This window comes from Pomacea canaliculata, linkage group LG3 (genome assembly GCF_003073045.1).
Source record: "Pomacea canaliculata isolate SZHN2017 linkage group LG3, ASM307304v1, whole genome shotgun sequence".
NCBI lineage: Eukaryota > Metazoa > Mollusca > Gastropoda > Architaenioglossa > Ampullariidae > Pomacea > Pomacea canaliculata.
In genome coordinates, this window is record NC_037592.1 from 10,460,894 (window position 1) to 10,476,061 (window position 15,168).

The 15,168-nt window shown below is 42.5% G+C and overlaps 1 protein-coding gene across 1 annotated transcript in view; it reads left to right on the forward strand.

Annotated features, from left to right (window-relative positions):
• Positions 1 to 6,392: 6,392 nt before the first annotated feature.
• LOC112558840 (short transient receptor potential channel 3-like) overlaps positions 6,393 to 15,168 on the forward strand; it is a 54,539-nt gene continuing 45,763 nt past the window's right edge. Inside the window, exon 1 of the mRNA XM_025229540.1 lies at positions 6,393 to 7,029. The gene's annotated coding sequence lies outside the window, so the exon portion shown is untranslated. The remainder of the gene's footprint in view (positions 7,030 to 15,168) is intronic.

A 15,168-nucleotide genomic window follows, 5' to 3' on the forward strand; every position in this document is an offset into this window, starting at 1 on the left:
CATAGTCACTTCAATGAAACTGAATGTGATAACAATCATCATCATCATATCATCATCATCATCATCATCATGACTATTTACTACACACATACCTTTTCCCCATGGAGTTCATAACATTTACAACTTGTCTACACACATTCTAAACACACAGACATGCTTGCAGCGCTTAAATAAACTCAAACACCGAAATAGTTTTCACCAACCAAACTTTTTCATTTTTTCATATTTTGGAAATCCATCAAAGGATAATGTTGAATAACTGTAGGCCTGAGCTACACACTAAACAATGTCGACAATCATTACAACAAAAATAGTGGCCATATTCGAAGAACGCTACGCGCATCAACAGGCGAAATCAAACCGGAAGTGGTCAACCATCAACATGGGGTAAAGGTCACGTTCATACATTAGTCTCCCAAACCGTCCTCAGAGGTCGTGGGCAGCCGACACTAATCAGACTCGTCTGTCCCATCATGTACTCGTATATGTCCTGTCTGTCCCCCTAATGGACGTTCCTTGCTTGTCCCTCAAAATTTACATTATTGTTGTTATTCGCTTAATTTACATTCACGTGGATAGGTTTACTCAAATCTGCAATACCCTTGGTGGGCTGGACGTTATGCACCCTCTTAACGAACTGAGCGCTGATACTAAAAATTGGTCTTCGTGTCAGTGAAGTGACTGGGAGCTCACTGTTGTCAATCCAAACCTACTAACTACTGTCAGTAGCCAAAAAAAAAACAAAAACAAAAACAAAAAACAAACCAAAAGAAAACAAACGACAACAACAAAACAAAAAACAAACAAACGAAACAAAAAACAAACAAACAAAATAAAAAAACCTCATAAATATACACTAATATCAAACTTATTGTGTATTTGTAAGCTAATATTATAAATATTTAATATAAGGTAATATTAAGCGAGTTGTAAGCAAAAACTGATATTTAACAAATTGTAAATAAACACTGCTGTTAAACACATTGTAAATAAACCCTACTATAACATACTGTAAACATACACTTATACTAAACAGCTTATAAATAATCACTAATACAAAAAGTTGTATAAATATATGCTAATATTAAGCAAATTTGTAAATAACACTAATATTAAACAGATTATAAATATTTTTCATCCATAACCCTCGGTTTGATAAAAATAAATATTAAAAAATCTTTCGATTCCCACTGTGGTGGTTTAAATATAATGATGCGGTATTTGTACAAAGCATCCTACAGTAAATGTTACATATATTCTATATATGTATAGAAGAAATAAATTGTTCATAGGGAAATATATTTCAAGACTAAAGATCATTGATGATGTACAAACAAGCAAACAAGCCAAGAGACTTCGTCCATTCATTGCTTTAGTCTCTCATTCTTTCAGATTTGGGAGATCCTGACCTCTGACCTCATGTACAGGAAAGAAGAGTGAGTTCACCTGTCAGCTTCTTAACCTCCTTGTCGAGCGGGTTTTGACTGGGTCAGTAGTTCTCAATATTTTTCTGTCGAGCGACTTTTTATTACTGGATTGAGATTTGCCGTCATTGTGTCTGAGAAACATTAGTGCTGGTTAACATATTTTCACAACTTTAAAACCTTTTTAAAAAGTCAAATCGCCTTGATATGGAAACAGAACTGCACAGACAATCATCAGAATGGAAAGTCAGGCCCAGAACATGCAAGAAAGTCATTTTTTGTTGCACAACATCCGTGAGGTCGGATAGAATGTCTCTCCGCCAAATGTCCTCGCCAACGTTGGCGCTCGTAAAGCTGTTTCTTAACTCGTCCTTTCAGGCAACACGAAGGGGCCGACTGTCCACGTGACCGCTAGAGTAAGGTAACGGTCGTAGATCGATGCTGCACTCATTTATCCGTCTGGCCAGACGACCGGCCACTCTGGAGAGTGGAGAGGTGCAGGTCTGTTGCCTTCAAATTGTCGGAGGTTCGTGTCCTGGAATAGTTCTTTTTCAGTTGTTCTATTGTTAGCAGCTGCTGCTGATGCTGTTGAAGACACCTCTCCAATTTTTCTGATTACGTCCTTGTTATTCTTCTTCCTCCCTCCTCCTCATCCTCCTCTCTCTCTCTCTTCCCGCCCTCATAGTCTCAAGCATTGACTTGTACTGGACTTTCATTCGGTTGATCATTTGAAGATCTGTCCACCATGTCAGTTCGGTCGCAAACATGTCGAATAAAACTCTAAATTGCTTTTAGCTTAATTTGCCAGACAGGAAGGAATCCATTGTCAAACATTGTCAAGACTACGCAGTCGTCTGTATTGGATGCTGTATCACATCGTGCTCTTTCTGCTCACTGCTCAGACATGAAATGAGGGGTCAGCCAAGCGATGACCTTTGGATGTTTACGTCCCTGACCTTTTGTCGCAGCTGGAGGGCAAAAGTTCTGGAATTCAATGAACGTCGCAGGCACCAACGACAGCTGTCCAGCTGCAGACGATGCTAAACAGTCGCTACCCCAGCTCGTGTGGACAAGGCCCATGATAAATTAGTTATATGATGGAAGAGGTGTGTGCCGCCCTCTGAACTGTTTGTCGTGGACTTATCTATCTCTCTATCCATCTTGATTGCCTGCCCACGTGACTGACTGATATTTGTGAGTTCTCACCACGATTCTAAAGCCTTACCCCTGCAGCGACACCTGAAGTCACACAAGGCGTCCTGGTGCAGGGTGGTCATGAAGCAAACTGTACAATCGCAGGACCCCAATCAGTGAGACTAACAGGAGTTGGGACTGAGGTAGGTTGCCAGTCTTCGGTCATTCACAGAAGCACTTGAAAGACCTCCCAGACAACCGGCCAGACGACCTCACAGTTTGACTGATGGGCTATTTCCGCGATGGACAACATCTTCCCCAGGCCCCCTGGACCACAAAATGACGAGGGATATATCAGTTTTCTTGTGGGAATCTCGCCTGCGATGAGGACGAGAGTTCATGGCAGATTGTCTTGCTTGAAGATGCTTGAGTGCTGAGCAGGACTCGTCTGAAATGTAGTAATTCATACTGTGGAGGGAAATCAACTCATATGTTTGTTTATGTTAGTGGGGGAAGTAAATAATGACTTATCGGTAGTGCCAGGTCGTCACGGACTGTAAAGCTAGGGGCTGACTGCCATCAGGTCATCAGGTGCATGTATGAATCAGAAGAATCAGAAAGTAAAGGAAAAATCAGCACCAGAAAGCAAAAGGTGTGGACAGAAAGAATTAGAACCGGGGATACATAATGGGGATGTTTAGAAGTAATGTAAAACTTGAGAGTAATATACATTTCGAGGACAATGTAGACCAAGAAGAAGAGTGTAGAACTAGTAATGGAAATGTAGAGAGCGAGAAATATAGTGAAAATGTACAAGACACGATGAACCACTTACAGTTAGCTGTCTCACGTACGACCACTAGGTTCTATCGATCATTATGGGATGTTTGTAGCAGGAGAAAGAGAGCAGAAAAAGATGAAGTGGATGATGGTGTCATGTGGATAAACACAACATGTAAAGTCGGACCCCATGCAGCGAAGCAGACAACATACATTAGTTTACTGAACGGCGCTCATGAACTTTGACCCTGCTGGGGATCTGTGAAGACAGACACTGTAAGGAGGAGAAATGTAAAATTAGTGATATTCACCTCAAAATGGAGACAAGTGCTGCAAAATGATAGGGAATGGCTCAAAGACAAGAGGGTCTGGATACATGGCGCCAAGGTGACCCACGACTAAGTGGATTGAGCCTCAAGATGGAGGTTAGGGGACTGGAACAGATTGCCAGGGCGGTGGTGGAGGCTGCCAGCTCTTTAGGGACACACCGCTTGGTGTACGCAATCTGCTGATTAACACAACTAAACATGGATGAGTACACTTCAGTTTCTTTATCTCGAGCGACTGTCACCTTTGTTTTCTTTTTGTGTGTTTTAATTAGCTCCCTTTTATCTTGGCGCTTCATGGAGTTCTCTCCCTTCGTTATTTCTCCCGTTTCTTCGCTGTGTCAGAGAAAGACGTTTCCTTTATTGATTTCACTGTTATTTGTTGTTTAGTGAGGTTAAGGCCATTTGTTGTCGGCTTTCTGAGTGGAGAAAAGCCCATTCATTCATATCATGGTTAAAAAGACAGGAAGTGAGAGGTGGTGGAGGAAGAAAGATGCGACAGGGGGAGAGGAGAGAAATAAAGAGTGAGAGAAAGCAAGAGCGAAAGACACAAAAAGCATGTGAACAAATGACGAAATGAAACGTAGTGGAGAAAACCAAAGACGGCCAGTCGAGCATGACTAAAGGTGGCAGGCAAAGAAGTTTGTTAGACAGACCGGAGGGTTAATCTACGGCGGCCATTTTGGCCTCTCCCTGCAATGATCGAAAATGATTACGTGCACTGGGTGGGCTTATCGCCTCTGGCCCCTGGTCTCTTGGCGTGTAAGGCAATTGAAGAAATGTCCTGATTTATTATTGCTTTATTCTTATGTCCCTTTCTTGCTGCGACTGTCACTGCTGCTTATCTCCCCTCTCACCACTCTATTTGTCCTCAACCCACTCCTTCACTCTTTTTCTCTCCTAAAACCCTTCTCTAGTCCATTTCTCATCTTGTATTTTTCTCTGCGTCGCTATAAGCCAGGGATGGTCTCTAGTTCTCTCGTTCTCTCACCACCACAGGTCACGTGAAGACGTAGGGCGAGCGTAACAGATTCGTTTCCGCGCGACGTCAACGTCGTGAGATGGACGCTCTGTTTACGTGCCACGTTCCTGTCGTCTGCTACAATCAGCCGCCGCATGTCAGCACCAGCTGCTGTCACCAGCTTCCAGGCCAAGTAGTCACACCACTACGGGGATGAAGCACGAGCTCCGCACAAACACTGCTCACCTCCCTCCAGTCTCCCTCCCGAGGGGAAAGTAAGACATTCCACAATATGTGGCCAGCTGTTGCCCCGCCCCAACCTGTTAGCCCCGGATGAGGATGAAAAAAGCCAGAATTTCCATCTCCTCTCAGGCCGATGAAAGGACCGATCGTAGCGACGATATAAACAGCGTCAGCTTCTACTGCGTTCCGCCTCGCCGTCACCTCGTTGATCCACTTCCGCCGCGTCACGCGCCGCTCGCGCCGGAAAGACTGGAGTGATGGAGGGGAGAGGTGAAGGGTGAACGTACCGATGTATTTACGGGTGCTTAGCACATCCATGCTCTTGGTTTAAGTGCTCGGAAGCGCGCATGTCTGTGGATGCTGACAATTCTCACTGAGGCGAGCGATATAATCGTTGACGATTGAGGAGAAAGTGTTTACGACCGGAATTCTCTTTCTGTGGCTGGGAGTGAGTGAGCGCTGGACAATAAGAAATGTTTCCCAATCTGAAAGAGTTATTCCCGTCTATCACCATGCACAGACAGTAGATTGTGGGAAATATTAAATAGTGTGAATAATGTCTTAAGAAAATAAAGTGCTTTCTGCGTTTTGTTTTCTCGACCTGCAGCCTCAACCCGTTATCTCGCCAGCACCTCTCGTCGCCATGTGTGGCAGAACGGCTTTCCTTATTCCAACGTTAAGAGATAAAATAATAATAAGTTAATAATTATTATAAGGCGTCCACTCTTGCTTCGGCAATTTGTGAGGCACGTATACAAGCACTCATACACAATGCGCACATGCGCACCTTTATACACACACACACACGCAGACACAAACCCATTCACACCCACCTAACCCCACACTCACACACACACGCGCGCGGACAAAGGAGAAGGGTCATAGCAATGAAAAATAAATGTATATATTCTCTTTATGTCACTGCCTCTGTCCCAGCATTTGTATTGACTGTTGGCGAGATAAAGAACTGGGGCTGTATTCCTTCATCATTCTTTCCTTCAGCCAAAATCAGACTTGTACAAAAATCAGACTTGTACAAGTGTAACGATTTCTTCTGTTTTGCCTTAAATGTCAGGGAGGTTAAAAAAAGCTTTAAAATGCAGTGATGTCAGAGTGTTAATACAGTCAATCCTGATAATCCCGCAGATCCTGTTGACCTTTAAACTGTAATCCACTTCTCCCACCTCCTTGTTCCTCAAGACATGTCTCATTTATCTTTAATACACCGACAGAGGACTTGCAGCACCAGGGTCGCCAGTGGTGTAACTGTAAGTGCTGTGAACACCACTATCAAGTGCACCAGGGTCATCAGTGATGTCATTCTAGCACCGAAGAACTCAACCATAAGTGTAGGATTAAAAAAAAAAACAACAACAACAACAACAACAAAAAAAACCGTGATATCTCACATGTGGATCAGATATCCCACTCCCCAAAAACAAACAAAACCAACAAAAAAAAACAAAAACAAAAAAACAAAAAAAAACCAAAACAAACAAAACAAAAACAAAAAACAAGAAAAAAACCAAAAAAGAAAACAAAAACCAAACAAAACAAAAACAAACAAACAAACAAACAAAACAAAAACAAAACAAACCTCAGATGTCCTAAGAAATTCAAACAGTGAAAACCAGCTGTGTTCTGCAGGCGGCAAGCGGCACGCGGCAGGCGGCACAGACAGCGGCGGGCCTGCGTCAGACCGTAACTACAGCAGCACAGCAAGCACGCGAGTCTGGCCGCTAACAGCAGCGTTCGGCAGCCAGCCTGAGCCCCTTTCACGCCCAGAAGCCCGGCACGTGCATGTTTGTGCGCGTGCATCACGTTGTGTCTGCCACCCGCCACTGCAGGCCCGAACCATGGACGTCGGCGGCGTGTGGGCCTTGCGGGCTGTGAGCTTGATGGGGCTGTCGTCCGCCTTCTACACCTTTCATTATCTTTGTTTTGGACTGTGTGCCACGTAAAACATCTATATACATAAATAAAACTTTAACGGAAATAAAAGAAAAAAAAAACTAATCCGAATCTGGACCACGATGTGCGTGCGTGTGTGTGTAGCGACACGAGTAATTAGAAATTTGGAGAGGCGAATTTCGACAGGAGTGATAAATTCTGTAAGGAGACATTGATGTGAAGCTGTATCACCACGCTGGACAGCAGGACAGTAAGTATAATGGCGTATTGATACATGTGATTGTGTACAAATAATTAAGGACAGGACTGCTTGTAAACTTTATTTACTTTGTGTACAGCAACAGATCATTAAGTAATAACAAACAAAGCGTTTCACCATTTCATGCGGTAACTTAATCATTTAGTAAAGAAAAATATAGCGTTTCATCATGTTATGTACTAACATGATGATGTAATAAATAAAGAATAAATAAATAAATAAAGAATACAGTATTTCATCCTTACATACTGTCAAAGGTGAAAGTAAAGTTGTCCCCTAACTTCTCTTACGTTGTTGGGGGGTGAGGGTGGGATCCATCTCCTCTTCCTCGTTGCCTTCTCTTCCCCAACCCTTCACAGAGTGAGCTGAGTCGATTAGGTAAGGTTTGCTGCGTCACACGGGTATCGAACCAGCGCCTCGGATGCCAATGCTCCCCCTATAAAGTATTGCAGTTCGCTCTCGTTCTCTTTCTCTTTTTCTTTCACGCGCTCGAGCGAATTTTCTGACTTCAAGCGCATGCGTAACCATTCGCCTGTGATCTGAGTTTGTCAAAGTGCGTGGAGTGATGTTACATCCTTCGCCATTGCAGCAAGGTTCTACATATTCCTCATTTTGCGTACTACTCATTCTGCGACCTCCTTATTCTATCATGTACGGTTCCATTAGTGAAAGGCCAAGACAGGAACATGGTTCCACGAGCTAGTCACGGGAATACAATCGGGTTTGTTTAAGGACAGGCTACAACAGGATCCAGTTCCAGGAGACAGACACGAGAGAAGGATGCCATTCCATTGTGTACAAGATGAGATCAAATTAGAGTTTTGTTAGATAAGAGAAAAGAGTTCCCCATCTGCGGAGGGATCTGTACAAATAAACCGACATAATGCTCTTATGCCTTACTCTGCCTTGAAATGAAACTGAGTGAATTATCCCAGTAAAATGTACCAAAATAAAGTGCTTAGCTACAGTTGCCTTTTGAATAATATAATAAATGACATTACAAATAAATTTTATCAATTGCTCGAATTGGGTGTTAGAAATAGTTAGTGGTGTTTATTTTAGTGTACGTTACTTCACTGAGTCTGGTTCACCAAATAAACCAGTCAAACTGAATGTCTCTTCTTCTGTTTTAGCATGTTTCTTTTCCCTTTCTTTTATTTCTCTCTTGTTTCAAATATGAAAACACACAACATCTCAAACATACCCACACACACACACATAGATTCATTAATGGTCTCTTCCTCGCTTATCATCCCAATGCCCTCCATCCATCCGCCCGACATAAACGATGAGAGGATGACGATATAAACATATGATTCATAACCAGAAGTACCTTAAGGGAAAGTCCCTTCTGACTCAAAGTGTGGCGACAGGCGGGGCTGGTGAGATAAGTAGTTGCGAGTCTCTATCTCGATGCCAAATGGTGAGCACATCAGAAAGTCTAGAGAAGAAAGCGAGGAACACAGACCGACTTTCGCTTGTGTGACTTGCTCGCTTTTTGAGATTCATAGGTTGGCACGTGAGTTAAAATATATCGGAGACAATTTCAACCAGATTGGAATCAATCAAACTTGTTGTCTGGATTCCTTCTGCATTGTTTGACTTTTGAAGCCATCCCAGCAGGAGTAAATAAACGAGAATAAACGAGGCTACTCCATTCTTAATACTCTCTCTATATATATCAAGCAGAGTGTGATGATGATGATGATGATTTTTCATATTTACTTTCTGCATCTTAGATGTTACCGGTGACTCCAAATGTCAGGGAGGGTCCCAGAACTGGGGAATAAGGGGAGCCAGTTTCATGAAGCGAAACAAACTTTGACAGTGTTGTTATTTGAGAGGGTATCACTGAGAGAAACCGAAATAGAGAGACAGAGGAAGTGTCTGACGAGGGGAACGTGTAAACACCTCAGTAGTTTTTATCTCCTCCTTCGCTACAAACAGTCAACGTACTTACTCCCCTCCCCGATTCCTTTGATCTGCTTCGCTGACAATCACCATTTGTACCCCGGGTACTTCCTGATATAAATATCATTAACAGTGGAGCCAGACGCGGTGTCCTTTTCAGCTGGAAGTATAAAGACCATCGCGTCACGTGATCTCAGCTACACACACCCGTAACAACCTGCTTGGAACTGACTCCGGGTACAAAGGGAAGTGTAGATTCCTACCCCACTGACCCCCAGAAAATAAAACCCAAACGATGAATGGGATGATCACTCCTTATCAGATCGCTCGATGTTTCACTATATCGCGAAGATTAAAGGGCTGTCCCTCTGGGTGCTTTTGATTCTCCTTTTGCCCTTTAACCTTTCACCTTTTCTTGAGCGTTTAACGGATGCACGAGCTCGAGTCCCAGAAAGCGACTGCCTAACAATCTTTTATCTGATGGCTGAATGAGAGAGTGAGTGAGTGAGCGCGTGAGTGTGTACGTGGGTTAGTCTTAGCTACAATAAACTAGAAGCTTGTTTCTCTCTGTCTGTTTGTCTGTCATTTAGTTTTTTCTTTACCTTCCCACATTCATCATCCTTCGCATGTTTGTGAGCCTCCTTTTTTTATTTATTCGATTGTTCATGTTTCTTTCAGCTATTCCAGTTCACCACCAATAAATCATCTCCGTTAATCTCTTCCGAATCCTCTTTATCAATCTCATCTTTTCCCTTTTATTTTATTTTTTTGTTTACTTCCCTTGTTTTTCATATCATTCGTTCCTTTTATAGTAACAGCTTTTGTTTTCCTATAGAACACAAGCGGACAGACATATTTTAAATATTTTGGTCTTGACACGAGTCAGATGGCCCCCAAGAATTTCTGACGCAAGAAAAGAAATAGCTGAATGTCGCATGAAGAGGGAGAGACAGAGAACAAGACGGGAAGAGAGAGAGAGGGTTGGAGAAAGAGAGAGAGAGAGAGAGAGGAAGCGAGGAAGTGTTTGTTTAGAGAGTGTCTTTGGATGGATGGAGAGATGGATTCCTCTAACATTCCTGGAGGAGGTTTCGAACGCGTCAATGGCTGTCGGAGATTTATACAACATACATCACAACCACCGATTGTTTCTCCTGCCCGCCAAGCAACTGCTGCGGGACTCCACTACCCACGTCACCGCCACAAATATATAGTTTTTATCTACAGCCATTTGGCAGAATTCTTTTGTGGTGTGATTGGTGTTGTTATAAATATCTTGTGCGCAGGGTTCATTCCTTTATTTTATCATTTTTTTGGAAGATTCTTTATCGGTGACTATCCAGGTCACTGTAGATTACAGTAGATGAAAGTGAAGCGCTGACGTCATACAGGTGTTGTACAAAAAAATAAAAATAAATCTTTGAGAAGTTTAAGTCACTGAATCACCCAGCTCTCGCCTCCCCACTTTATACCCACCTATCCACTCATCTTTCTCGCTATTCGCACATTCATCTTTACCTACAGAGCGCGCGGGCGAGTGTGTGTGTCTGCCTGTGTGGGTGTTTGTTCGTCATCGTACATGACAGTGTTGATGAACACACATTGTTGACATTGGAACTAGAAACTAGTAAACAACTAATTTCGTAAGTTGGGAAAAATTGGGTCTTAAAGAGAAGAAGAGGGGATAGAACTCACGGACGTCCGTGCGTGGGTGCGTGCGTGCGTATGTGCGTGCGTGCACGTGTGTGTGTGTGTGACTGAATACTAGTCTAATTCTTGCTATCAACAGTCTGCTTCAGTTCCAGTCGCCATACTGTCTGCAGGCGCTAGGAGGTCACTTCCGGTCTCCATCCCCGATATTGTTTAACCAGAAAAACTCCGTCTGCTGCACGAAATATGAGAATAAAATATTATCGATAGTCGCTTTTAATTTCTTATTATCATCGTCACATTATCTGAATGGCATCAAGTGGTTTAGCACCGTCTCTGACACGACACTGTCATTCTCAAATATGGCGGCTCTCTTCTAATTAATGATGAAACTCGAATGTACAACCAAAAGGTTTGTGTCACGTGGCACGTCCCACCACACGTGATCCTTGCGTGCAATAATGAGTGGCGGCTGGCTGGTGAACGGGTTTTTAAGGCAGAATCCATCAATATGGATCATTAGTTTTATCTCAAAGACAGACGACAGGCTTGCAATGTAATTATCTAAGTTCTAATTAGTATTATTCTTATGTATACGATACAGAGATGACTTGCTCAAACCTTTTCGAAAAAAATGTTTTATGGTTTAAAATAAATGTCAGATATCTATGCTTTGTAAGGAGGCTGATAACTACAAACTATATTTTTGATGAAATATTACCTTCTGGACACTAGACAGAGAGCATGAGAGCGTAACACAATGGACCTAACGGTCTGTTATCGTGTAACGGTGTCTTGCGTGCAAAAGCTAGCGGTGCACCACGGTGTATTTATGTCTGCTACTGTCAAACCATTACTCAGCTGACAATGTCTTGGAGTCCCGGCAGACTGTGTGACTAAGAGCCGCTGTTAGATAAGTCCATTTCCTTTGGGGGGAAATGCGGGGTTGCCAGAATTTTGTCCAAGGATTTGGATAGCACGCTGCTGATCTCTAAAGCACTCGGCGGAGATAACAAATAAAAAAATTACAGAGCCTGGGTCTGGGACACAGAAACAGTGATTAGTAGTGCGGTCTGGTTTGATAGCATCCCGTCCTCTTCCTTCTTCATGACTGTTAAGGATAAGGTAGTCACGTGACCAAACCGCGACCTCATCAGACCGGACCTCCTGTCTGTCTGCGTGTGATGGTAGTTCTGACCTTTGTCCCTGATGTCGTCACTCAACTGTTTGTGTGACCTGCAGTTGTCTTTGTGAATGGACTTGGTGAGTATGTGGGTTGGAAATGATGTATGTATACTTATAAAAGAGTATGTGTGTGTGTGGATTCATTTTTATCGCTAACGATAATCTGACGTGATCGAGGAAGACAGGTAGAAGAAAGGCGCCGACAACATATAAGGATTTCTTCTCAGGGGTTTTTAGATAATGTAGTCGATAAGCAAGAGACATATAATCACCATAGTTCTTTCTGCTGTAATTAACTAGTGCAGGTCAACAGTTGTTTTATTTTACTTATTTTATAACTGTTACTGTACTTCCATTTGTGTCCACTTGAGGAGGAGGATTGCACATGTAAAGAAAAAAAATATATAAATCTGTGGAAAAACCAGATGTAGTGCATTCTCTGGTACTCATGGACATGGATAATTTACCCCTGAGTAAGTTTGCACTGAAGTGGATAGGGAACAAGCTGATTAAGTTACCCCGACAGACAAACTACCTCTCGATTTAAAAACAAAACATATCGAGAAGGCGAGGTTACCTACAGGGTAGGCATGCCTCTGTAGATCAAGCAGTGAGGCTTGAAACTTTCAACTAAAATGAGAAATATTTTTAAAAATCGAAAAAATAAGATAAAAGTTGGGGTAAGTCGTATTTATTAACTCTGAAAAAGTTATGTCCCTCAAACAAGAATTAGATGACAAAAATATTAATTTATTTTTCTTTGGAAACAGCGGATGAAACCAAAATGAGGGATTGTAAAGTTTTGCTTTGTGATGGCGTCTGCCACATTCAGATGATGAACTCTATGAAAACGATGTTTACCCAACATTAACTGTATCATTATATCTGTCCACTTTATTTGTCAGGTTTAGCAAAATTTGGTTAAACTACATCAATCAGGCTGTCCGCCGATTAAATACCGGCTGGTACAACAACGTGGGAAGCGGCCCACGAGTCCATGAACTCAGGGTTGGAGCCGCTATCTGGGGCTAGCCAGTCCACATAGCCCCTCACTGTGTACACATCCTTCATGAATAGGAGTCGTGGCTACTCAGTCTGGTCAGCAGATCATGGCCAGTCCCATTTCTAACCACAGTGGAAAGTAGACATTTTATCCTGACCATTGGTGTTCTACAGCCATGAAAGGTGGAGCTTGAAAACGTTTTTGATCTGTATCCTTCATTCTCTCTCTACCTCCCTTTATTCGTTTTTATCATCTTTTACTATCTATATATCAAAGGACAGGACTGCCCAGTTACATAATATTATATATACTATATTTTGGATTTTTTTTCGTCTTATAAAAGAAATTTTCCTGCACTTTGCAGCTATAGACATGTTAACTGTCTCCTACTCCAGCTCTCCGCGCAGTTTGCTCCAAGGGTAACTCTAGAACAAAATTATTTTCAGATGTCTGGGTTTAGTTGTGTACACAATACTAATTCCCTAGATCTAAGCAAACAACTCTTTTTCTGCGCTTGCGGGATACACTGGCATGTTCTTCTGGAATGAAGTCGAAAACTAATTGCTGCTGACGTCACAAAAGGTGGTTGGTTGTTATGGCAACTCCTCCGCACTTCTCACAGTTACTGCGGCCTGGAGTTTTAGTATTTGGGTCAATCGCCTGGATTTTGTTTTTAAGAACAAAATGAATTTTGACGATTCTCAACGTGCAGACAACGCTCTCTTTATCAGTTAACAGCTCTGAGCTTACTTTACTTTAATGTTCGACTCACCTTCAGTTGTCGTGAGCAGATACTTACCTGTGTCTCACGGACCGGCAGATAAAGAAGCTAAAACTCTGCAAACTAAAAAGAAGGAATAAAAATGTTCGAAATCATTGTGAGGACTGGGTACATTATTTTGTTCCATTCTTCTTTTATCCTGTTATCTCTCATGATCAGCATGTTTGGCTGCAACAGCAAGTCTGTAATAATCATAGCCAGGAAATTAGGTTGTAAACAGGTATCTCTGTGCGTGAATGTGAGAGAGAGATAGAAAATGTTCACTTCAAGGTCTGTAATCATGAAGTAGAGACTGTTATTCCAGGGTTAGCTTTGGACTAGGATGCCAACGATTTCATGTCATTGGAGGACGTTTAAGAGGTCGCCATCTTGCATCCTTAGCAAGAAGAAAATCAAGCCTGAGTGTACGTATACAACTCACCCATACTCAATGTCTAGAAAGAGCTCAACAACACAGACATCAGGGTTACACAAGGATTCGTTTACCATGTCAAGGAAACAGCAAACAGATCAGAGATCATACTTTAGTCAGGGCATCTGTGAGCAAATGTGACCTCATCGTTTGACCTTTTCCAGGGCATGGGACAGTTTGTATCTCGAGAGCAGAATAGGGTTTATTCATTCCGATTTGGAAAAATAATATCTTTCACTGAGTCATTAGAAAAGAAATTGCGCTCCACTAGACCTTTAAGTAGGGTAGGAGCTGGATCATCCCTCAGTTACCTAGCAACAGCTCGCAGTCACGTGCCGGTTACGGCCGACCTACTTAGTCACCGTCTGCACGCACTCGTTCAAAGCTGCGAGCCTGCGACAGGAGTAAACAGAGGAGCGACCAGTCATCTGTCATCCCCTGCAGTTTTCTCGGTTTCTAGGGTAAAGGTCCTGTCTCTGTATATTAACAGCAAAGCTTTAATAAACAAAAGGAGCTGGAAGTCCTCAAACATTTTTTTCGTTATACAAAAAAGAACAATATTTGAAGTTAGCGAACACCAGAAGAAGTTTGTATATTTTCTGTAATAATAATGATTCATTATCTGAAAAGAAGAAAACGCTAAACATATTGATTGTGTGTGTGTGTGTGTGTGTGTGTGTTATGAAAGTTTTATTTGTGATTGTGTCCAGAGTCCATCCCACCCAAGCGTGATGGCGCACGTTTCTCACTTCCTATTTGTAGGTTCGCGAGGTTTAGTGGCGGCGTCCTTCCCAGACTTCTCCTGACAGAAGATTCTCGCAGTTTCTCGCGTCGGGTCTGCAGGAGTAGTCAGGCCTGTGCTTTTGGGGTAGAGGCAACCCCCGTAATGCCCTTCACGACCTTATCGCCACCTCCCAATGTCCTCTCCTGTCATCGATCTCAACCCGACTGCCGCAACCATCCCTCAACCCTTCTCCCCTCCTCGCACATCTCCTAACCCCCATCTGGACAACCGAGGTCACATTTCCATCTTGCAGACACGAGTAACTCTAACAATCTACTTAAGACTTTCCTACTGAATTTAAAGAAACATGTGTACATCATTGTTTATTTTGTTTTTATAGATTTTTTTAATCAACCTAAACCATAACCTGAACCCTAACCCCTAGCAAACCATAACGCAGCTTATTC